The sequence below is a fragment of the Vombatus ursinus genome, unplaced genomic scaffold (assembly GCF_900497805.2).
Source record: "Vombatus ursinus unplaced genomic scaffold, bare-nosed wombat genome assembly UNPS02014798.1, whole genome shotgun sequence".
Taxonomy (NCBI): Eukaryota; Metazoa; Chordata; class Mammalia; order Diprotodontia; family Vombatidae; genus Vombatus; species Vombatus ursinus.
In genome coordinates, this window is record NW_020954576.1 from 68,113,544 (window position 1) to 68,138,237 (window position 24,694).

General features: G+C 36.5%; 1 pseudogene; it reads right to left on the bottom strand.

Moving 5' to 3' along the window:
• LOC114049460 overlaps nucleotides 1-11,202 on the bottom strand; it is a 30,947-nt pseudogene extending 19,745 nt beyond the window's left edge.
• Between the last annotated feature and the right edge of the window lie 13,492 nt (nucleotides 11,203-24,694).

The window sequence follows — 24,694 nt, forward strand, 5'->3', positions numbered from 1 at the left end:
CAGGCTCAATTTCCTCATCTGTAAATGGAAGCAATGAAACCAGAAGAATCTAGAGTAGGTGTGAGATTCCAATGTGATAATATATATAAAGCAATATACATATTTTAAGGCACTATGTAAATATTAGTTATTATTAAGTGTTATTCTGGATTTGAGCCTATTTCTTATCTCCAAGACTAGTTCTGTTTCTACTATAAAATTCTAGCTCTCCTTAATAACTTAGAATATGTCTAGATGGCACAGAGGCTAGACAGCTGGATGTAAAGTCAAGAAGACAAAGGTTCAAATCCTGCCTCAGACATTTACTGACTGTATGATGTTGGGTAAACAGCATAACTTCTCCAGGCCTCAGTTTCTTCATCTGTTTGTGGGTGTAATAGTGGCATCTAACATACAGGGGGATTATAGTGATCAGGTCAAAACACACACACATATTTGCTCAAATACTTGTTGTGACTTATATAATAAACTATATCATGTGTAGTCCACAGAAGTCACAAATGTGCATGTGTTTTTAGAAGAACATATATACAAATATATGACCAAAATATAATATGAGATTTAAGTTGTACATTGCATGATTCAGAAATGATTGTTGGTGTATAATTAATACTTCCTTGAAAAGCTAATGACTGTTGTAAAAAAAGATATCTGAGAAAAATAGATACAAAGAAATGCCTATATATTTTACATTATGCATCTTATATACTGTATAATCATTGTTTAATGTGGCATGTCCTGTATTTGTCTTCTGCAGGAAAATGTTTTTTTGGAATAATTTTTAGTTCAATAGTTTTCATTAGATCCATCTCTACAACCTGTTTACATTTTTCATATCCTTCAATTGTCTCTGTACAATCTGTTGTGCTTTGTGGACACTCAATCCTCTTCATTAGTGGAATCATTATGTTTATGCTATTTAAGGCTTCTTATAATTGTTTCTTTTGCACAATGGAAAATGTACAGTTTGTTAGAGTATATACAGATATAGAATGTTCCGTTCACTAGAGACTCCTTATTTTCAACTGTGCAACAAAGTGATCATGACAGATATACACTTTTGGTGATGTTATCTCTCCTTATTGAATTTTTTTGCTTAAGTATAAAACATCATTCTGTTTCTTTGCCAGTAGTTAAGCTGTTTCACTTTTGTCACAATGAAAGAATGCCTCAGTTTCCACAGCTACCTGATGGGTATCCTAAATCATGATGTTTTGTGAGGGTCAAATTAGATAATAATAACCCCCATATTTAGAACTTTTCTAAAGTGAGGTAGCTATTGAATACATTATTAAACACATTTTATAGATGAGGAGACTGTGGCTTAGATAGACTAAATGACTTGCCCAGTGTTTCAAAATGAATGATAGAACCAAGATGTAAAGCTGAATGGATCTCTTTTGATCCCTTGTCCAATGTTCTTTCAATTATACCATGCTGCATCTCTGTATTATTATATATTGCACTTGATAGCCAGCCATAAAACCCAGTGTGAATGTGTGTGCTAGTGTCATCTCATACCACCTTTAAAAAGTAGATTGTCAAATGTTTTTAATTTATTATTTATTGATTTTTTAACATTCTTCTCTTTTTAAATTTTGAATTCCAAATTTTCTACCTCCCTCACATCCCCTCCCACACGAACTGAGAAAGCAAGCAATGTGATATCAATTATACATGTCAAATCATGCAAAATATATTTCTATATTAGCCATATTTCAAAAAAGCAAGATAAATAAAAAAGTATGCTTCAATTTGCACTCAGAGTTCATCAATTCTCTCTCTGGAGGTAGATAGCATTTTTTTTCATCAGGAGTTCTTTGGAATTATCTTGGATCATTGTATTGATCATAGTAGTCACATCTTTCACAGTTGACAATCATTTGTCATGCAGTCATTCAGTCGTGTCTGACTTTTTCTGACCCCATGGACTATAGCATGCCAGGCCTTTCTATCTTCTAACTATGTTTCAATGTCTGTCTATGTTCATGTTCATTGTTTCCATGACACTATCTTATCTGCTGTTGCCTTTTCCTTTTGCCATCAAACTTTCCTACTATCAGGATCTTTTCCAATAAGTCCCATCAGTTTTCCTTGATAATTTCTTGAAATATTATATTTAAGCTCTTTCTTTGATCATAGCTTGCTTAAATGATCTCTTCTTGATCTATTTTCCAAGATCATTTGTTTTACTGATGATATATTTCACATTTTCTTCTATTCTTCATTCTTTTGACTTTGATTTTTTTGATGTCTCATAGAAGTCATTAGCTTCTTGCCCATTTCTAATTTTTAAGGAATTATTTTCTTCAGTGAGATTTTGTATCTCTTTTTCCATTTGTCTGAGTCTACTTTTTAAGGAGTTCTTTACTTTTCTCTCCCCTCTTACAACAAACTCTTCTATTCATACATCAAGATTATTTAGGATTCCTGGGATGTTATAATGATAGAAATAATCCTGTTCAATGACCCTCGGATAATAAACATTTGGTGAAACATGAAAAACAGAGAAGTATATTCACCAAAAGTATTCACCGCTGTGATGAAGGAGATCCAGCATAGAGTCTAACTTAAAGAAGGATCTCTTGCGAGATCCTGTGTATGTATGTGTGTGTGTGTGTGTATTTTTTCCTCTTTGTACAAATTCCATGAGAGTGAGGTTCAAGCATTACCTCCCATTTCCCCTCCATTATAATAGTTCTTCCCTGTGTGCCTCTTTTAGAAGAAAAAAAATTCCCTTTTCTACCTCTCCCTTCCCCCTTCTTTCATTGCATTCCTCTTTCTCACCCCTTTATTTTTTTGGAGACCATTCTTATTTATAGATTATTATATTATGTTGATTGCATCCAGGGTCTAGCCCAAAGACATTACAGAGGCTGCTGGAAGAGATCTGTGATCACTTGAAGGATTTTGGGTTGTTCATTTACACAGGGAAGACCAAATGGGTGAAGAATATCTATGGTCCATATTGTATCAGAATGGGCACTTTGTGGTGCTATGAAAATATTGAAAGTATTGTCTAACAGTATGTATGTTTGGAACAAGCAAAAAGGATGAACAATTATCTGGTCCCCAGATTTCAAAAGGAGGTTGAGATTAGGTTAGATGGCTTTCATGAATTCTAAGCACTTTTTAATGATGCCATTTCCATGGCAGAAAGATTCATCTTTTCAGTACAAACATTTTACAAGTGTTTCTGCCCGGCAGGGATATTTGGAACACCACTGCCTCTGAAGAACTAAAGTTATTCATCATCAGAGAGGATAATGGAAAGACATGTGATATGTTTCAGAATGTGACAACATAAAAGTAATGAAAATTCAAAAGAAGAACAGGGGTAAAGTATATCATCTGCCAATTGTAAGGCAAAAGGAGAAGATGGGTTAGTCATGAATTGAGTGTGAGGGATGATAGACATGGCCAAAATGCTCCACTTGGACCCTTGTGATAATGGAAGAAATGACAACAGCCTCCTGAACAGTGGGGAGACCGTCTGTTGCAAACTGTTGATAGGACACAGATATGAGTTGCATAAGATGAGCAGGAATGTATGAGTAGTGATCTGCCTCATTGGATGGAACCCTCAAATTTATGACACCACAGATGTATTTGAGTATTGAAAGATTTTTCTCTCATCTTTTATTATCTCTTCCATCTCATGGCTGAATACAAATTCTTTATTAATAATTTTAAAAGATATAATCTTTGATTCTACTTTGGTTTTTATAGTATAACTTTTTACATTTTGATAATTCACCCATCTGGAATTTATTGTTGTATATGATTTAAGTTGCTGCTGATTAATTATACTTGTTTTGTTTTGCTCCCAAGGGCAAAAGGAAGAGTAATGGGAGGAAGCTTCAGAAAGTTGTATTTAGGTTCAATCTAAGTAAAGGAAATCTTCCTAAAAATTAGATCTGCTTCAAAGTGGAAGAGCTCGCTTTAGGAAGTGTTGCTGTTGCTAGGAGGCCTTTGCTCAGATAATTGAATAATCACTTGCCAGTGATATTGAGGAGACAATTCCTGGGCTATTTGACCTCTACTGCCTTTTTCAATTGAAATTCTGTGGTGCTATGAAGATACTGAAAGTATAAAAAATGAGTCAAATCTAAAATGAAAATTTAACAAGGGTAAAGGTAAAGTCATGTAGCAAAAAGATCAAATGATCGTATAAAACACAGAATATGTCAGCTCATTTTAAAAAAGATATAAAAGAGAGAAACAACACAGAGTAGAGGACAAGGCACTAGATTTGGCATCAAGAAGATTTAGATTCAAACCTTTCCTCTGACACAAGTTGTGTGATGTTGGGCCAGTAATTTTACCTCTATGCTTCACTTTCTTCATCCATAAAATGATGTAAGGTTGGGGAGCAGGTCGGAATTCATGGCTTGTAAGGTCCCGTCCAGCTCTAAATCTCTGACCTATGGAGATGTGAGAACTTTCTTAGAAGGTAAATAAGATCCAGTAATTCGACGTGGCAGTTAAAATGTTAATGTGAACGTGGTCTGTATTAATAGTAGTACAGTGTACAGAATGAGAAAGAGAAGTATTTTCTTTTTTTCCCTTTTATTTTCTTACATTAATACATACTAATGTAATAAAACAAGTATTTCTATAGCATAGAACAATAAAAAAGATGATTGTACATAAAACTGCAAATATACAATGCTTAACTTGCTATTCCTTTCAAATACACAACAAAATTATCATGTAAATTTCTTTTTTCTTTATTTCTACCCTCTCCCCACCCTGCCCTAGAGATGGCTACCAGTAGAGACATACACACACACACACACACACACACACACACACACACCAAAATCTTTCTCTATATGTCCTTTACAGTTAATTTGGGTATTTATAAGTCAAAATAACTTATTTGCTCAAAGTACTTCTCAAAACAATATTGCTGTTACTGTATACAATGTTCTCTTGGTTATGCTCATTTTGCCCTTCATTATTTCTTTTAAGTCTTTCCATGTTTGTTTAAGATCATTGAGCTTATCATTTCTTATAGTATAGTAGCATTCCATCACAATTCCATCATATTGTTCAGTCATTCCCTGATTGATGGTTATCCCTGAAATTTCCATTTCTTTGCCACCACAAAGAGAGCTGCTATAAACATTTTAGAACATAAGAGGTTCTTTTCCTTTTTCCCTAATCATCTTCGCAAATAGACCTAATAGTGGTATTGCTAGGTCAAAAGGCATAGGTAGTTTAATAACTCTGGGCATAATTGCAGATTGCTCTCAGTAATAGTTTTTCCATACTCTTCCCTGGAAAACCACATTATGACTATTTTATTCATTAATAGTCACCACATTGAGTAAAGACATTGACAACCTTGTGTATTTCTAAAAGAGGGTTGCCAGGCTGCTGAGGAAACTGGACATCATGCAGTGCTGGGATTAGTTGAATGGATTAGAAATAGTTAGCATGGAAGAAAGAAGGCTTAATTGGAGAACATGATAGCTATCATAAGGTATCTAAAAGACTCTCCTAAAAAAAAGGGAATTAAAATCATTTCTTGGTCTCAGAAGGAAGAACTTAAAACTAGGTGGAAGTTTCAGGGAGACAAATTTTGGTCTGATATAGGTAAACTCTTTCTAAGAGTTAGAGTTGTCCAAAAGTACAGTACATTGCTTCTGGGCATACTCAATGTCCATCCCTGGAGATCTTCAAGAGGTGACTGGATGACTATTCATTTGAGATGCTATAGAAAAGATTTTTATGTGGGCATGGCCTATAATAAGTCATCTCTGAGATCTCTTTCAACTCTCAAATTCTATGATTCTGTGAGAGTTAGTTGCTTGGTTTATAAATAAACTATGTAATAAGACCCACCCTAGAATTTTACCTCATTTTTAGCTACCTTATTTCACCACATAATTGTCACCACTGCATAATCATTGCACCCTGTTTTTTCAGTCCAAAAAATTGGTTTATAACATTTCATTGTGTAATTGTTGTGCGGTATAATTCTGTTCATCACACCGCTTAAATGGTAAACAGAGCAGAAACATATTCTCCAGTGGCATATGGATATGAATTTATCTCTCATGCATTGTGAGCCACAAGCCTAGAATTCTCAGTGAATGCACATTGTCAGTATATTTCTGAAAGCTGACTTGTGTGGTTTATTTAGAGTGCTACTGTACTAACTATATTGTCACTCAACCCAATGAAGAGCGATAGGCGCAAAGGGAGTGGGTGGGCAGGCGAAGCTCCCATGAGTAAGTCACAAGTGATATGGTAAGACTTGCATCTTCCCAATTTCAATGTGTATTCATGAATATTCCATGCATTCTAACCTTTCACCAAAGACAGTTTAGTAATAATTGATTTTAAAGTAATACTGACATAATTTTTTTAAAAACTTCATATAGTGGTTACACCCCACTTTTTTACAAAAAAATTGGCATAAAATCTGTGACAATTACATAGTAAAATATGGTATGTGAAGGAGTTATTTTGTTTTATAGAAGCCATAAAGGTGACACTCTGTCCTAGTGAGTAAAATATTATTTAAAAAATCAGTAAACATTGAACACCATAGGACTTTATGTTATCTGCAACTTTAAGCCAAATGTGATGACAGTGGGCAGCTAGATGGAACAGAGGATGATGTGCTATGCCTGGAGTCAAGAAGACCTGAGTTCAAACATGGTCTCAGACACTTACTAGTTGTATGACCGTGGATAAGACACTTGATCCTGTTTGCCTCAGTTTCCTCATCTATAAAATGAGCTGGAGAAGGAAATGGCAAACCACTTCAGTATCTTTGCCAACAAAACTCCAAATGGGGGTCACAAAAAGTTGCACAAGATTGAAACAACTCAACAATGAATGCAAAAAAAAACCAATGCCCATGAAATCCTACCTGTTTCCTTCTTATATTTTCATCAATATACCCTTATTGTGTGCACAGAACTTTATTACAAAGATGTTGTCATGAGATGAGGAAGTAGGCACATGTGTTAGAAATTGCCAATGCCTCCTTAGTTATCCCTCTCTTCTTTGAGCAATATTGCTTTCTGTCTTCTTTTCAAATGATGTGGAATCATTCCCAATTAGAGATATCTTGAGAAATATTACCGAAATGCCCTTAAAATCATGTCACCCTAACACGTATTTCTTCTGTGAACCTTTGATTAGGTTCAGCTGCTCTTTACAAATTTATGTTCTAAATGTCATTCTGAGTTAAAATTACATAAATCACTGCTACTGTTTCACATAGTTTAGGTACCAGAGATGTAAAGTCTGACTTTCTACTTATTCCAGCATAAGAGACTAGTTCTCTTTAAAAACATCAATTGATCTGCTACATTTCATGTCTCGTTTTATCCTCTTTTGAGTTTCATCTGCAAATATTCCTAGAACAATCTAGTATAGCTCTCAAAGCACTAGATAAATACATGTTATTCTCAATATGATATTTAGTGAAATAAATGCTTATGTATTTATTGCTTGCAACATTACTTGGTGAAGTGTATATATGGAAAAGTAGGTTATATTTTTTCTCCCTCCATCATTGGTTTAGGTTTTTATCCTATCAAGGAAAATTGTCAATCTGAATTGAAACCCTATTCAAGAAAAAAAAAGTAAATTGGAGCCTGCAATTTCTTGGAATTTACCTTCAAATACACCATTCCTGATACCCTGTCATTAAAACCAATTCAAAGCAATTAGAAGGAAGGCAAATGTTGTGAAATCTTTTTGTCTATCAGAATTCAAAAAATTAGAAATTTGAGATGAGTTAATAAACATAAAAGGGTTGATAAAAGTAATCCAATTATTATAATGAGCATAATCCATCATAAGCAAGGGATATTAGGACAATTGAATAATTCTAGAATCTTGAAATGGCAATATTTTAAAAAGAGATTATTTAATAGTAATGCAAAATTGGTAAAATAAATAAATAGAGGAGGGGAAGAATTAAGGGTATAGGAAATCACCAGTGTGCTACTTGGAGCTGAAAAACTGCATGGAAATGAAAGTATAGATAATATTCTGCAATTCCTGGACACAGGTTTTAGGTTGATAACTGGGGATATATTTTCTCTAATGTCTAGCTAACCTTAAATCATTTCTCATATTCTAATTTATTTTATTTTCATTCTGTGTCTCACTCCTTTTTTAGGTTTTCAGTCTTACAGACTTGCACATAATAGGTACTTAATGAATATTTGCTGAATGGTAAATAAATGAATTTTCTTCCTCAGTATATAAGGTTCATATGAGCTCTTACTATAACTCTTCTTATTTCCTATTTTTGCCTGGTCATGTGGTAAGAATGAGGGATAACTGATGGACATCCCGCATGCTCCATTCATGTGGACAAAATGTCAAGAGAACCTGAAGGTCCCAGCACATTGAATAGATCTCTGATGGAAGATTTAAAGGAGTATGGGGAGGAGATAATCAATAATTCAGCATTAGCACTTGTTAAGCACTCATATGCCAGGCTCTATGCCAACCTCTAGGTGTTCAAAGAAAAAACAAAAAGAGTCCTTGCCCTCAAGGAGCTTACATTCTAATTTGGGAGTTAGCATCTACACAAATAGGTACAAATAAGTAAGTGGAAGGTAACCTTAGAAGGGAAGGCACTAGCAGCTAGGTTGATGACAGAAGGCTTCCTAATGTCTCGCTGAATAGTCTTGAAGAAAGCCAAGGGTTCTTAGAACTACAGGTGAAGCAGGAAAGCATTTCAGGCATAGGTGACAGCCAGTAGAAAGGCAAAGCAATTCCAGGTGGAGAATCTTGTGTGAGGAACAGCAAGTACCCCACTACATCTGGGCTGTAGAAGTAGCTAGTGGCCCAGCAAGATAGAGAGCTAGGCCTAGAAGTCAGGGAGACTTGAGTTCACATCTAGCCTCAGATACTTGCTAGTTGCATGACTGCGGGCCAGTCACTTAACCTCTCTTTGCCTCAGTTTTCACAGTTATAAATGGGGCACCTACCTCAAAGAGTTACTTTGAGGATCAAATGAGATAATAGTTGTAAAGACCTTAGTATAGTGACTGGCACATAGTAGGTGTTATGTAAATGCTTATTCCCTCCCTCTCCCATAGAATACATGGAGGGGAGTAGTATGTAAGAAGAGTAGAAAGGTAACAAAAAGCAAACTTGAGAAGATCTTGAAATAATTAATGGGGGGAGGGGTTATCTCTGAATTTAGCAGTAATAGAGAGCACCTGGATTTTATTGAATAGAATGAGGTAGGGACAGACTTTGATCTGTGCCAGTGGAGGAAGTGCCTACTTTAATGAAATTATTAGTCCATCAAATTGGATCAGATCCATCCAATTTGAATGGATCAGCTCCTTTAAACTATTGAAGTATAAAGTCCTATCTCACTATTTTTCCAGTCTCTCTCTCTCTGTCCTACTGCCACCCTTCAAACCCTATTCTCCTACATTTAAGCTTAGATTCAGTCTGTTTGTGCTTCCATCTCCTTATACTTCCCTGTACCATCCAGAATTCTAAAGTTCTACCTTAAATATTATCAGTGTATAGTCAGTTTGGATTTTTTAAAGGTCTGTTTGGATTCAGTTTTCTTTTTATTTCAAGTGCCAAAATTGTCTTTGAAATACCTCACTATCAGTTCTATCCCTTGTGGCATTTCATGGAGAAAAGCAAAAAGTTTGCAATTTGCACATTCACTGTTTGATTAAAATTCATTTTAATCTTAGGCCCTACAGAGGGGATCAGGATAACACCATGGATTTGTTCATTGCTCACCCAAAAATATAGCCTTTGATGTCATAGCAGGATTAGCTGACATGTTTGCCAGCTTAGGGAATCTAGCTTGGTTCCAATCAAGAACTGCAATTACCACACAACCAGAGGACCTTGGCATGCCAACATCCCAACCTCCTGAACCCCATATGATTTTGGCAGCACTAATTGCTTCTTATTCATTGCTCTTGAGAAAACTTGTGCATAAATTATCCCATTCCCTCTACCAGCTTGAATCTTTCATTTCCTAACTTTAGAGCTACATTTAAATGTGGGATAGTGCCATCGTGTCTCAAAGTTTTTATGGGAAAAAATAGCCTTGAATAATTCTCAGCTATACCAACTGCCATCTCTATGCAGATGATATATAAATCTAACTGTCCTGTCCTGCCTGCATTTTTTGCCTGCTCTTTCAGTCTCAGTTGTCTCTGGGACAACTGAAATTTCATACTGTGTCAGCAGTGCTAGTTAAACATGTTAAAATCTCAGTGTCTCACCTTTCCTCTAAAGTAAACAGTTAATCCATCCACTGCTTCCATAGTATGATGTACTATACTAGTCTACCAGGACCCTCTCAAATGGTCCATTGGAGAATTATATTGACATACTACTGCTTTCCATGGACATATACATCTTTAGGACAAATTTTGCTGTTAATTCCTGTCATGTCTTCAGTAGTTATTCCTTTTTGTTTTTTAAACATGGCAGTCACAGTCTAAATCTTGATCTAGTCTTCACTCAGACCAGGCCTCTTCTTGAGAGTATTCTAAGCTTCCACACCTATTCCATACGTAATTGGAATATTACATTAGTCTATTAGGATTTGCAAGATCTCCATAACTGGAGTCCCTCAGCTGCAGGTATAGATATGTCCTTTGGGCAGGGGAGTAGATCAGAAAGAATGCTCTAGGTGAGGCTGTATTCCTTGACCTGAGGTAGGGTTTTTCTTTAGAGCCCCTAAAGTACACGTAGCCTGGCTTTGGGTCAGCTAACATCAGGAGCATGAAAACACACAGCACCCCAGCAACATTGATACTGTAGATTATACTGAGACTGTCCCTAAAGGAAAAGCAATTTAGAAGAGCATATAAACCCTATACAGATGCCCTGGCTTCTGGCTCTGTGCTACAGAGTTAATCCTACCGTTCTTTTATGGTTATGCTCAAAGTCTCTGTTCAGTCATTTTTCAGTTGTGTCTGACTCTTTGTGACCCCATTTGGGGTTTTCTTGGCAATGATACTGGAGTGGTTTGCCGTTTACTTCTCCAGCTAATTTTACAGATGAAGAAACTGAGACAAATAGGGTTCAATGACTTGCCTAGGATCACATAGCTAGTAAATGTCTAAGACCAGATTTGAATTCAGGAAGTCTTTCTGACTTCCTGGCCCAGAAGACTTTCTGACTTTATCCACTGTGTCACCTAGTGGCCATGTCTCTGTAGACCACTGTTACCATGTCTGGCTCTTCAGAAAATAGAATTATATTTGTGTGGGAAGATCATTTGTTGGAGGCAACACGATACAATGGAAAGAGAATTCACTCCAGAGTGAGAGGTCCAGGGTTCAAATCCTATCTCTGACACTTAATAACTTTGTGAACTTGTGGGCCTCAGTCTCCTTATTTGCTAATGGTGGGGTATGAACTAGATGGCTCCTGAAATTCCCTCCCATTATTATAATCCTCTCATTTTACATATAAGGAAACTATGACTCAGGTTAAGTCAGTTGGCCAAAGGTCAATAGTTAGAGGAAGATTCAGACCCAGGCCTCCTTATGCTATATCTGTAGTCTTTTCTGTATAACACACTCCATTCTCACTGTTCACTTCTCTGAAGCATCCTGACTTCAGCACTGCCAACTGCTACCCAACAATCCCCAGCCAAGGGAAGATGTTGAAAGAATCAGTTAATTATGTACTAGCCACTCTATGTTATTAAGGCATAGAGAAAACCTCTTAGGAAAGGCTCTGACAAGTTGTGCTGGTGTCCCCTGAGCTCTCTTCAATCTAGAACTATGGAAATATTCTTCCCATTATATTGATAGGTACCCCTGGCAAAGGTATCTTCTCTGACCATCACTGTGATCTCCTGCGTAATTCCTTAAGGTTCTATAGACTTTATTTTAAAAGGTTGATTGAATGTAAGAGCTTCATCATTTATTTCATAACTCCTCATCAGCAGAGCTGTTATTAAGGCAGGACAACCAGGGTCTTGTCTCAGGTACTGATATCTGGGAAGGTCAGAAAATTGTTCCTTCCCATAACAGTCCCTTCTCTCCTGGAATATAAGGACAGTGTTTCTAACATTTATCCCATCACAGTCCTTTCTGGTTGACATAAGTATGCAGTGAAATGACTTGGTAGATTTGGTAGATTTATCCTTTCAGCCATGTGGAGAGATTTGACCAAGTAAATTTTCTGACAAATCTTAATTTGATTTGATGACTGGAATTTCCAGTCATCCCATGCTATCAGTGAATAGTACCATTGCCCAGTATGAAAATCAGGTGCTACTGTAGTTTAGTGGATATTTTGGATTATTGAATGAAAGTTCAAGGGCCTTGTGAGTATTGAATGAGTTACAAATTGGATATGCAGATCATTGTTATTGTTCCCATGGCTGAAACTCCTAAATGCATCTATATTATAGAGCAATATAACCCATAATTAACAACAGTGAGGCTTTCACTATGTTTTCCAAAGAACAGAGAACAAGTAATATATAAAAGAATGTTTTTATGGGAAATGTAGCCTTTATGTATATATTAATAGGGTATTAAAGAGAATTGCTATATCAGTATTCATTAATAATACATTGAAGTCTAATAAGGTATATTTATGCACAAAGCCAGTATGCACATCAAAAACTGCTTTCTATGGAAATTTTGATGTATCTTTCTGATATCTTTTAATTATAAGATATCTGATGACATTAGAAATATAATGTAGTTCTATGATATGGACCATCAGATATATCCAATCAACTAACAATCATTTATTAAGCATCCAATTCTAGGCACGGTGTGAGGCTTTAATACATGCTCTAGACAATATCAAGCATCTTTCACCAAACTATGTGACTCTTTCTGCACAAAGTAAATGAAATGGATAGTTGACCAGTAGGGAAACTAGACCTGCATGGAGAAATGGACTTAGAGTCAGGAGATATGTGTTGAGCCCTGCCTGTGACACCAGTAGTGTGATCACAAACAAGTTGTTAGCTTCTCTGAATTAGGTTCCCCTTCTGTGAAATGCAAATAACACCTACAGTACCTACCTCATAGGGTACTTGTGGTGATTAAATGATAGTAAGAATATATAGCACTTTGTGAGTTTTAGAGGGCCTATGTAAATGTAGACTATTGTTGTTAAAATGTGCTTGGCTCAAATGGCATTTCATACTTTTTGTTTTGTTTTTTGGAATCTGTGCATGGTTCAGATGTACATGGTTTCAGATCTGTGATTTCATTAGTTTAGAGACACAACTTGTGTGATATTGGCAAATGAGAATGAAGCAAATGAATTAGAAAATAGAAAATAGCTAGAGGTAAATTTGAGGTGGGAAGGAGATGCTAATGATAATTTTTATGTCTGACCTGTAAAAGTGACTTAAAAACAGCTTTTTTCCTCAATAGTACTCTTTTTGGGTTGTTCATTCTTCAATTTCAGAGAGGACCAATGACATCACAGGAATTTAAGTGATGAAGAGTTGCACGAAGTCATCAGCCTCACTCTCTTTTCCAGAGTCATGGAAGTCCAGTGGCAAAACAAAATTCAAGACTACTGATGGTAGCCTGGGATACAGTGGATGACCTTGGCATATTCAGTGTTTGACCAAGCTCTAAGAGCCACACAGCACCTGCTTCAGGTACCTTCATGGCCAATTTGTTGGAATAAATTGTTCTTTTTTAAATTAATTTATTTTGAATTATCAACAATCACTTCTATAAGCTTTTGAATTTTAAATTTTTCTCCCCCTCCTTCCTCACCTGCCTCCCCAAGATGGCACACAATCTGATAATAGGCTAATACATATACATTCCTATTAAACATATTCTCACATTAGTCATGTTTGTAAGAAAGAATTAAAACCAATATAAGGAACCACAAGAAAGAGGAAACAAAAAAAAGAAGGAAAACAAGAGCAAATAGTATGCTTCGATCTGCATTCAAACTCCATAGTTCTTTTTTTGGATGTGGATAACATTTTCCATCATGAGACCTTTGGAGACGTCTTAGATCCTTGAATTGCTGGGAAGAACTAAGTCTATCAAAGTTAGTCATGATACAACATGGCTGTTACTGTATACAACATTCTCCTAATTCTGCTCATTTCACTCAGCATCAGTCCATACAAGTCTTTCCAGGTTTTTCTGAAGTCTGACTGCTCATCTTTTCTTATAGCACAATAGTATTCCAGTATATTCTTATACCATAACTTGTTAAGCCATTCTCCCATTGATGGGAATACCCTCAGTTTCCAATTCTTTGCCACCACAAAAAGAGCTGTTATAGATATTTTTGTACGTGTGAGTCCTTTTCCCATTTGTATGATCTCTTTGGGATACAGCCCTAGAAGTGCTGTTGCTGAGACAAAGGGTATGCACATTTTTATAGCCCTTTGGGCATAGCCCCAAATTGCTCTCCAAAATGTTTGGATCATTTCACAATTCCACCAACAATGCATTAGTGTTCCAATTTTCCCACATCTTCTCCACCATTTATCATTTTCCTATTTTGTCATGTTGGCCAATCTGATAGGTGTGTTGTGGTAGCTCAGAATTGTTTTGATTTGCATTTCTCTAATCAATAGTGATTTAGAGCAATTTTTTTTTCATATGACTATCCATGACTTTAATTTCTTTATCTGAGAACTGCTGTTTTTATCCTTTGTGGATTTAAAATTTTCAACACTTTTAACAAAATGTCCTGGTGTGAATTTGGAAAAAACAGTAGTCACTTGAAAGTTATGAATGAACTGTATTTGTATCTAGGACAGAATACCCAGAGATTTGCCCCAGAACACCAAAATTCAGAGGGCATTGACAACACTTGTATAAATCACTGAATTTAGTACTTATCTATAACATTTAGTTAAAATGAAAAACCACTGAATAGCAGTGCCTCACTCCTTTCTCAGCCTCCTACATAATTGCAGTCAGATGACTTCTTTTTCCTTTGTCTGGACTATTCTACTACCTCCCTTAATGATGGCCTCTCCATCACCAGCTTTCCCTAGATTCTTTGGTTCTCCATTTCTCCTAGATGGGGCAGCATTCCAAGATCCAAACCCCCTTCATTAGACCTTGTATCCCAAGATCCCAGCTTATTGATTGTCCTTACTGGAAGGATTCCTAGGAAAGAATATGGAAATGGAATTCTAACCACTTGGCTGAAATAAAGCACTGATTTGAAAAGAAAATCAGTCCACCTCTCTGACTTTTTCAGTTTTCATCTTCTTCCCTTCCCCCGATCTAACAGCTGAAAATTTGTGTGAATGCTAAAAATAAGCAAAGATAGTAACAATAATATTTTGGTTACATTTTGCACCCATGTTATATTTACTATTATTTGAAAGTGTTTTTTATTATGAATATTTGCTTACTTTTATATATACAAAGGACAAGAAAGCACAGTGACCAGCCATGTTTGATACATGATTTTAGCCTCAAGTTAGAGATTTGAATTCATTGCCTGTCAAAGTGCTTTTTATACCTGTGATCCTAGGTTAGTATACCAGCTTACTAACTTGCCTCTAACTTAAATAAGAAATAATATTTTTGTACATATCCTGATGCTCCTGGATCCTGCCTAAAAATCTTCCACACCTCCTCCAAATGAGCAGATTATTTCTTGCTGGTAGGTTAAAATAAGTTACTTTCTATTGAGACAATATGTTGAAATGCTAACCTTATTTTTCAAACCAGAGGTTGTCATAGGAATATGGGAAAACATTGAAACAGTAAGACTGGCTGTTATGTTAGGTCTTTCTGTGTCAGCTATTACATCTTCCTTAGATGAGCACCAACACTCTTTGTTAGAATGGGACAGAAAACACCTTTGGAATGAAGCAATTAGTGCAAATGATAATACTTCTCTGAAAGTCACTCTGAAAAAGAGTGACTCAAAGAACAATAAAAAGAATGACAAACTTACTTGCAAGACTTTTCCCTTCCATTAAAGCAGAATGATGAAAGAGATTTTGGATTTGAAAATAAATTTAATCCATCACAAAGTAAAAACAAAGCCTTGCAGCCACTCAGGGATATTTGGAAACCACGAGCTGCCAAATGTCAGAAGACTTGGGATTTGACAACAGACAAGAATCAGGATTAGAGACAGATGCAATTATTAGCACATGTTAGAGATGCAAAATAAAACTTAGGAAATTACTCAGTGGCCCTCAGTGTTCTCATCCATGACATAAAGGGACTGGATTAGGTGATCTCTAAGGGGGCACTTGGAGATCAGAAACCTTGATTTCCGCTCATTGCTCCCTGAGATCCTTAAGAGCCAGCAGCATAGTTTCCTAAACCAGAGGCCTTCTTCCTCTCCTCCTGAATGTGTCAGACAGAATAACAAGGGCCTTTGTTCCTCGATCACATTATAAAAACTTCTGTTTATCTCCCAGGACTTTCTCATTTGCACATAGGCCTCTCATGGTGGCACTTCAGGACATTGGCTAGCCATCACACTCATTTTACAGATGAGAATACTGAGGATCTATCTGCATTTAAATTTATCTCTCTGTTCAAGTATCTGGATGAAAAGACAATCGAGCATCCAATTTTTCTAACTAAAGGAAAGCAGACATTTGTATGACTATAAAACAACTAACTTAATCCACATCAGTTTTTTTTTCCAGTAACTTCCCCTGCTTCCTCATCAGAACCATTTCAATATGTATGTTCAGAATTTAATAATAACAGTATAATAATAGCTAGTATGTATGTATCACTTTAATGTTTACCAAGTACTTTATAAATGTTATCTCCCTTGATCCTCACAACAACACTTGGAGGTAGGTGCTATAATTTTCTCAGTTTTGCAGGTGACATAACTGAGGCAGAAAGGGGTTGAATAGCTCACCTAGGGACAGACAGCAAGTAAGTCTGTGAGGCATTAGTCTACATCACTACAGGTCTAGCACTCCGTACTCTAAGCCAATCAGCTAAATGCCTTATCCTGAAACCTTCATTCTTAAATGCTTCCCACCTCACTTGGATTGACTTCCCCTCTAAAATATTAGGATACTGGATCCTATTAATCCCTTCTCTGATACTCTCCTGTATCTTTTATTGACTACTGAGAAGCAGTGGGATGTAGTAGTTAGAGCACAGGATTATATTCCAAAGATATGAATATGCACTTCCCCAAATCATTAAGCTATCGAAGTTCATCCTTTTCCAAATCCCATTCCTGGATTGTTCCTACCATCTTGCTTTAGTCCTGCGTAGTGCTATCGAATACTGCTTGCTGCTGGGCCAAATCACACAGCCTCTGATGGGGTCAGCCACAAATGTATGTTTTCCTCTTAGCAGATGGGCCCTCATTGATAAACACCAGTTCTTTTACTCTTTCTCGATTTACTCTATCACAGTCTACACAGTGTTTGTTCAAATTCTTCTATTCTCTCCTCAATTCACCAATGACACACATTCTAACTCAATGGAGGATCTTGCCTTATACACAACTGGGGTTAGCTCTCTCTTCTCCCCAAATGCACAATCTAAAACACCTCAACTTCACCTTACCATTCTCTTTTTCTTTTTTAATTTTAGACAAATGCTAAAACTTAAATACATAATAAGGAAAGGAAAAGAAACATTGTAAACTTAAATATAAAATAAGAAAAAAACAAAAACATTTGTGCACAACAGAACATAGGAGAGGATTCAAATTATATAGCTATAACTTTTCATTTCAAGAAAGCCTATATATTAAATACTGTTCATTATCTTGACAGCTGTCTATCATTTCTTTGCCTTGTAAATTTTCTTTTGTTCTCTGCTGCATACTTTTCACTTTGTTCTTTTTCCCCCTCCCTCCCTACTCCTCACCCCACCCCAAGGCTACAGTTGAGCGTTGGAGATATATATACATACATATATATGTATGTATATATATACACACATATATACATACATATATATGTATATATATACACATATATATGTACTTATACACACACACACATATACATATACTCTCCCTTCAATGAGCATGAGCAGAGTGTTCCAAATATGTCTGTGAATTTTGAAGCTATTAAAGAGAATGGAGGCTAAGGACAACTGTTTTGGCCTGGAAGGTCATAGGGATGGTAAAAGAAACATTGGGGTTTTTTATTGACAGCCCTCTCCAAAGATAGTAGTGTGAATTTAATTACCTTTGACCAGTCCATTTCTTTTTCTAATCATACATTCCCTTTAATATATTCATTATTCCAATTTTTAGACAAATGCTAAAACTTAAATATATAATAAGAAAAGAAAAAGAAGCATTGTAAACTTAAATATGAAATAAGAAAAAATAAAAACGTGTGCACAACAGAACATAGGAGAGGATTCAAATTATATAGCTGTAACTTTTCATTTCCTAATCTTTGTTTTTATGTTTGTGCATATCTTTATTTTTCCTATCTCTCCTAACTCCTTTACTTTACTTCTGCTTGCTACCTTACCCTCCTATTTCTTAACCTACCCCCACTCCAGCAATCTCTCCCTTATCTTCCCATTCCCCTAAATCTAAACCCCCTTCTATATACCCCTTTTAATCTATTCCCACACCCTCCCCTCTAAAGATCCATCCTTTATCCTCTCCCCCTCCCTATCCCTTTAGAGATTTATCTCTTTTTAAATTTAGAAGACTTTTATACTCTTCTCAATGTATATGTATTTTCTCCTCTTAAACCCATTCCTAATGAGAGTAGGTTTCCAGAACTAACACCTCCCCTCCCTCATCTAATTCCTCTGTATTGGTTCTTCCTCTTGCACCTCTTTTGTAAAAGATAATTACTCTTTTAGCTGTACTTAAATGGTTTTACTTTTTGAAGTCGTATCATATTCAGGTCTACCCCAATCTTCCTTATAAGTTACTTAATTACTATTAACAATCTTAGACATAGGTTTTACATTTTTCATAGATAAAAGGTAAACATTCTATCCTTATTTAGTACCTTGTAATTGGTCATTGGTATGTACCTTATATTTCTCTTGGCTTTTGTATGTTAAATCTTCTATTGAGTTCAGGGTTTTTTTTTTTTTTTTTAACAAGGACCTGAAAGTCTGACAGTTGATCAGATATCCATTTTTTTTTCATCCAGAATTATGCTTAGTTTTGCTGGGTATGATATTTTCAGCCAGAAGTCCAGTTCTTTTGCTCTTTGATACACAGTGTTCCAAGACCTGTGATCTTTTAATGTTTCCACTGCTAGGTCTTATGTGATTCTAATTGTGGTACAACCATATGTAAATTGCTTTTTTTTCTAGTTGTTCATAATCTTTTGTCCTTGATCTGGGAGTTTCAAAATTTGACTATAATATTCCTGTGAGTTTTCCTCATAGGATCTCTTTTAGATGGTGATTGGTGGATTTTTTCTATTTCCACTTTACCCTCTTATTCTAATGCTTCAGGACAATTTTCTTTAATTATTTCTTGTATTATTGTATCAAGATTCTTTTTTTTGTCAGAACTTTCAGGTAATCCAATTATTCTTATGTTTTCTCTTTTTGATCTGTTCTCTAGATCCTTTGTTTTTCTTGTGAGATGTTTCACATTCTCTTCTATTTTTCATTCTTTATTTTTTTATTCCTTCATCTCTTATAACTTCACTGGCTTCCCCTTGCCCAATTCTGATTTTCAAGGAGTCATTTTCTTCCTTAATATTCTGAATCTCCTTTTCTAATTGGTTGAATTTCTTTTCATGATCTTCTTATTTTTCTTGTATTATTCTTATTTTTTTTTTTAGTTTTTCCTCAGTCTCTCTCATTTGATTTTTAAAGTCTTATTTAAGTTCTTCACTGAGTTCTTTTTGGGCAGGTAACCATTTGACATTACTCTTTGGGGTAGAAGAGGGTTTTTTTGCTTCAGTATCCTCCTCTGAAGATGAACCCCAATTTTCTCCATTCCCATAATAGCTCTCTATTGTTGGATTTCTTCTCCTTTGCCTGTGGATTTTTTTTTTTTTTTGGTAATAATTGAGTTTTTATAATCACCTCTAGTACTGGGGTATGGGGGATGATGGCTCTAATCCTCTTCAGTCCACCCTTCTGATCTTGAACTCAAACCAAGATCTCCAGCCTCCTGTAAGTGCCCATAGCAGAGATGTCCCCACCCCCCACTGCTTCTGCACTCACTGTGCTGGTTTATTCTCACCTGGCCACTCTCCAAAGTGTAGCTGAGTCTGGTATTCCTTGTCAGAAGAGGTTCCTTTGATCTTCTCCAGGTCAGATCCCAATTCCCCTCACTGTCCTTGGAGAAAAAGTTCCTGTGGCTGGGGCCAAGGTAGTCTCCCAAACCAACTAACCCCAGGGGTAGCTGCTAGTTGTTTAAGCAGCTTGCCACTTGTTAAAGGGGACCCTAGCCTGAAGGTGTTTACTTTTCACAGGGAGGAAATCTTGTCCAGGATTTAGATCTTCTCCAATTGTCCTAGGAAGACCCCTCTTCTGCCCCTACTGTATTTGTTTTCATGGCTCTATGTTCGCCCTTAGGTGTTATTTTATCTCTTTTATGGAGGAAAATCTTGAGAGCTTGAAATTTTCTGACCTATTCCACCATCTTCCCAGAATCTTCTCTCATTCTCTTTTTCTTTACCACAGTCTCTGATTAGGAGGTACCTCTTCTCCTTGTAAAGATGAACTCCTCCTATACTTGCATGACCTCCTCCATCTTCCCCTTTCAACCATATCATCTTGCTTCTTTATTTTGAACCTCTTTGTATCTACTGGCTTCTTCCCTGATGCCAACAAACATGCACAGGTTTTTGCTTGCTTGTATACACCAGCTGTGGTGACCCAGAGGAAAATAGGGAGATGCATAATAGGTACAAGTAATCTGGGGCATATTTCCAGCAATGAATCTACTCATAAGCGTTGTAAGCAGGTAGGTGGTGCAGTGGATAGAGCACTGGCCCTGGAGTCAGGAGAACCTAAGTTCAAATCTGGCCTCAGACACTAGACACCAATGTTCTTTCTATTATACCACTCAGAGGAGGGACAATATTCAATACTGTAGCCCCTTATCTTTTTGGAGTTCCACACCAATGTCATTGTGCTATTGCCATCTTAGGGACCACAGTGCATGTATTAGTCACCCTTGTTTGACAGGAAACTTATTAGCCCAAATTATAGGAATAACTATCAGCAAACACATGAGGGCAAAGAAGGTGGTAGTTGTGGATGTCATCCCTGAAGCATAATGTCTAGGAATTATTTTCCTAGAAAAAATGGAGGTACTTTAAGGAGACCTTCTTCATTTACAAGCTGAGGGAACTGGACTGCATAACCTCTAAAGTCTCTTCCAGATATAAATTTCTTATCCTATGATTCAATACTTATCACAGTGACTGACCTTCAGTAGGCATTTAAATACTTGACTTGCTCCTATAATCTTTGTACCTTTTGGAGAGTTTTGAGTGCTACAATGCATTTAAAAGCAACAAAACTAATATTTAAATTTTTCTAAACGCATTTCCTTCTTGTCTATAGGAATTGTGTAACTAATAGTCTGCTCAAAGATAAGTAGAAATCTCAAATATAGAAGGAGAAGAGAAGGAAAAGAAGGCAAAAGCTAAGGCCAGTGAAGGGAATTACAGAAAACAAGACTTTGATAGATCTAACTTCCTTGTGTGATAATTAACAACAACAAGACCAACAATAATTTTGTTTTTGAAGTGATTTTGGTAATATATAGGTAGCACCTCCTAAAATTTTATAAATATAAAAATCACATTTTCTTGAAAAGTACATCACTAATGAACATTGATTAAATAATTTTAAATGAAATACTTTTTAAATATCTATGTTCTTCATAGAATTAAATCTTCTAAAGAACCTAGTTTGAGTTCTCTCTTCTAAGCAATTTCTATATTATAGCCCTATAGATCTTATTCATCTCCCATTTTTTAATGTAATTCTTCACCCTTAGAAATATTAATTCTTGACCCTGATTCGGGGCGGAGCCAAGATGGCGGAGGGAAAGCAGTGACTGTCTTCAGCTCTCTCCCAAAGCCCTCCAAATACCTAAAAAAATGGCTCTAAACAAATTCTAAAGCAGCAGAACCCACAAAAAGACAGAGTGAAACAAATTTCCAGCCAAAGGTGGCCTGGATGGTTGATTGGAAAGGTATATAGTGCTGGGCGGGGAGAGGAGTGCAGTTCGTCATGGGCGCACAGGCCACAGCGACCCTGAAACAGGCCTCAGACGACTGAATCTCGGGCAACTGTGGCAGTTTTCAGACTTCTCAACTCCTGAATGCCAAAGACAACTTAAAAGGTCAGTGGGAAAAGTCTGTGACTGTGGTGAGAGAGGAGCCAGGTCTCAGCTGCAAGTCGTGAGCACGTCCCGGGACCGCGGCTTTTTTCTGAGCTTCTGGCCCACAGACCGAGGGGGCTTCGAGTGGCTGATCAGAGGGGATTGCAGGGATCTCTTGCTTTACTGGTGCTTGGATCTGGGTCACAGTTCTGAGGGGCAGTCCTGGAGCAAGGAGGAACGCTGGTGCTGGAGCTTGTTGTGGTAGTGGAGAGGGAACACCTCGTCCCTTATCATAGCGCCTTGGAAGAACTGAAAATTTACAGGTCCCTAGAAGTACCTCTGAAAAGAGCTGTACAAACCCCTGAAGCTTGGGACAGTACACTCTTCACATTGGAAGCAGACTTTTACCTTAACAAAGAGTTTAAAACTCAAGTAATTGCCTGGGATCATGAGTAAGCAACGCAAAAAGAGTCAGACTATATTATCTTACTTTGGTGACAAAGAAGATCAAAACATACAACCAGAAGAAGACAACAAAGCCAAAGCTCCTACATCCAAAGCCCCCAAGAAAAATATGAATCAGTTCCAGGTCTTGAAAGAGCTCAAAAGGGATTTTGAGAAGCAAATAAGAGAAGTAGAGGAAAAACTGGGAAGAGAAATGAGAGTGATGCAAGAAAATCACGAAAAAGTAATCAATAGCAAGAGAAGTAGAGGAAAAACTGAGAGTGATGCAAGAAAATCATGAAAAACAAGTCAAAAGCTTACTAAAGGAGACCCAAAAAAATATTGAAGAAAATAACACCTTAAAAAATAGCCTAACCCAAATGGCAAAAGAGGTCCAAAAAGCCAATGAGGAGAAGAATGCCCTAAAAAGCAAAATTGGCCAAATGGAAAAGGAAGTCCAAAAGGTTACTGAAGAAAATACTTACTTAAAAATTAGAATGGAGAAATTGGAAGCTAGTGACTTTATGAGAAATTAAGACACTGTAAAACAAATCCAAAAGAATGAAAAATTAGAAAACAATGTGAAATATCTCATTGGAAAAACAACTGACCTGGAAAATAGATCCAGGAGAGAGAATTTAAAAATTATTGGACTATCTAAAAACCATGATCAAAAAAAGAGCCTAGACATTGTCTTTCAAGAAATGATCAAGGAAAACTGTCCTGATATTTTAGAGCCAGAGGGCAAAATATAAAGTGAAAGAATCCAACAATAACCTCCTGAAAGAGATCCCCAAAGGAAAACTCCTAGGAATATTGTAGCCAAATTCCAGAGTTCCCAGGTCAAGGAGAAAATATTGCAAGCAGCCAGAAAGAAACAATTCAAGTATTGTGGAAACACAATCAGGATAAACACAAGATTTAACTGCTTCTACATGAAGGGACCTCAGGGCATGGAATATAATCTGGAGAGCAAAGGAGATAGGATTACAACCAAGAATCACCTACCCAGCAACACTGAGTATAATTCTTCAGGGGAAAAATGGTAATTCAGTGAAATAGAGGACTTTCAAGCATTCTTGATGAAAAGACCAGAGTTGAATAGAAAATTTGATTTTCAAATACCAGACTCGAGTGGAATATGAAGAGGTAAACAGGAAAAAGAAAATCATAAGAGACTTATTAAGGTTGAACTGTTTACATTCCTGCATGGAAAGATGATATTTGTAACTCATGAGACCTTTGTCAGTATTAGGGTAGTTGGAGGGGAAAAAATTACATGTATGTGTATATACAGATAGATGGCACAGGGTGAGTTGAAAATGAAGGGGTCATATCTGGAGAATAAAATTAAGGTGAGAGAGGAATATACTAGGAGAAAGAGAAAGGGAGAGGTAGAATGGGGTAAATTATCCCACAAAAAAAAACAGAAAAGAAAAGGCTCTTACAGTGGAACGGAAACGGGGGAAGGTGAGAGGGAATGAGTGAATTTTATTCTCATAGGATTTGACTTAAGGAGGGAATAACATATACACTCAATTGGGTGTGGAAATCTGTCTTACCCTACAGGAAAATAGGGGGGGAAGGGGACAAGAGAGTAGGGGAATGATAGAGAGGAGGGCAGATTGGGGTGGGGGGAGGGGCGAGATGGGGTGAAAATTTGGAACTCAAAATCTTATGGAAGTAAATGTTGAAAACAAAACAATATATAAAAATTACCATAAAAAAGAAATATCAATTCTTTTGGGAGGAAAATAGAAAGCATTCCCCAATGGTAAAGATTTCCATGACCTTGGTCATCTCAACTCAGATCCTTGAACTAATTTCCTTTCTCTTAGGCAAATGTTGTTTCTGGAAACACAAACCTTTCTGAGTGGAATTATTCTTTTTGAATGCCACATCCCTGTAGATTATACTTGTAAGATCTCTATCTCCCATTTCAGAATATTTATCACTGCCTGTGGGCAGATTTTTAGTGGAACTCCTTCTGACCAATGAGTCCAGATTCTCCTTTTCTTTCCCACTGTTTTAGTCC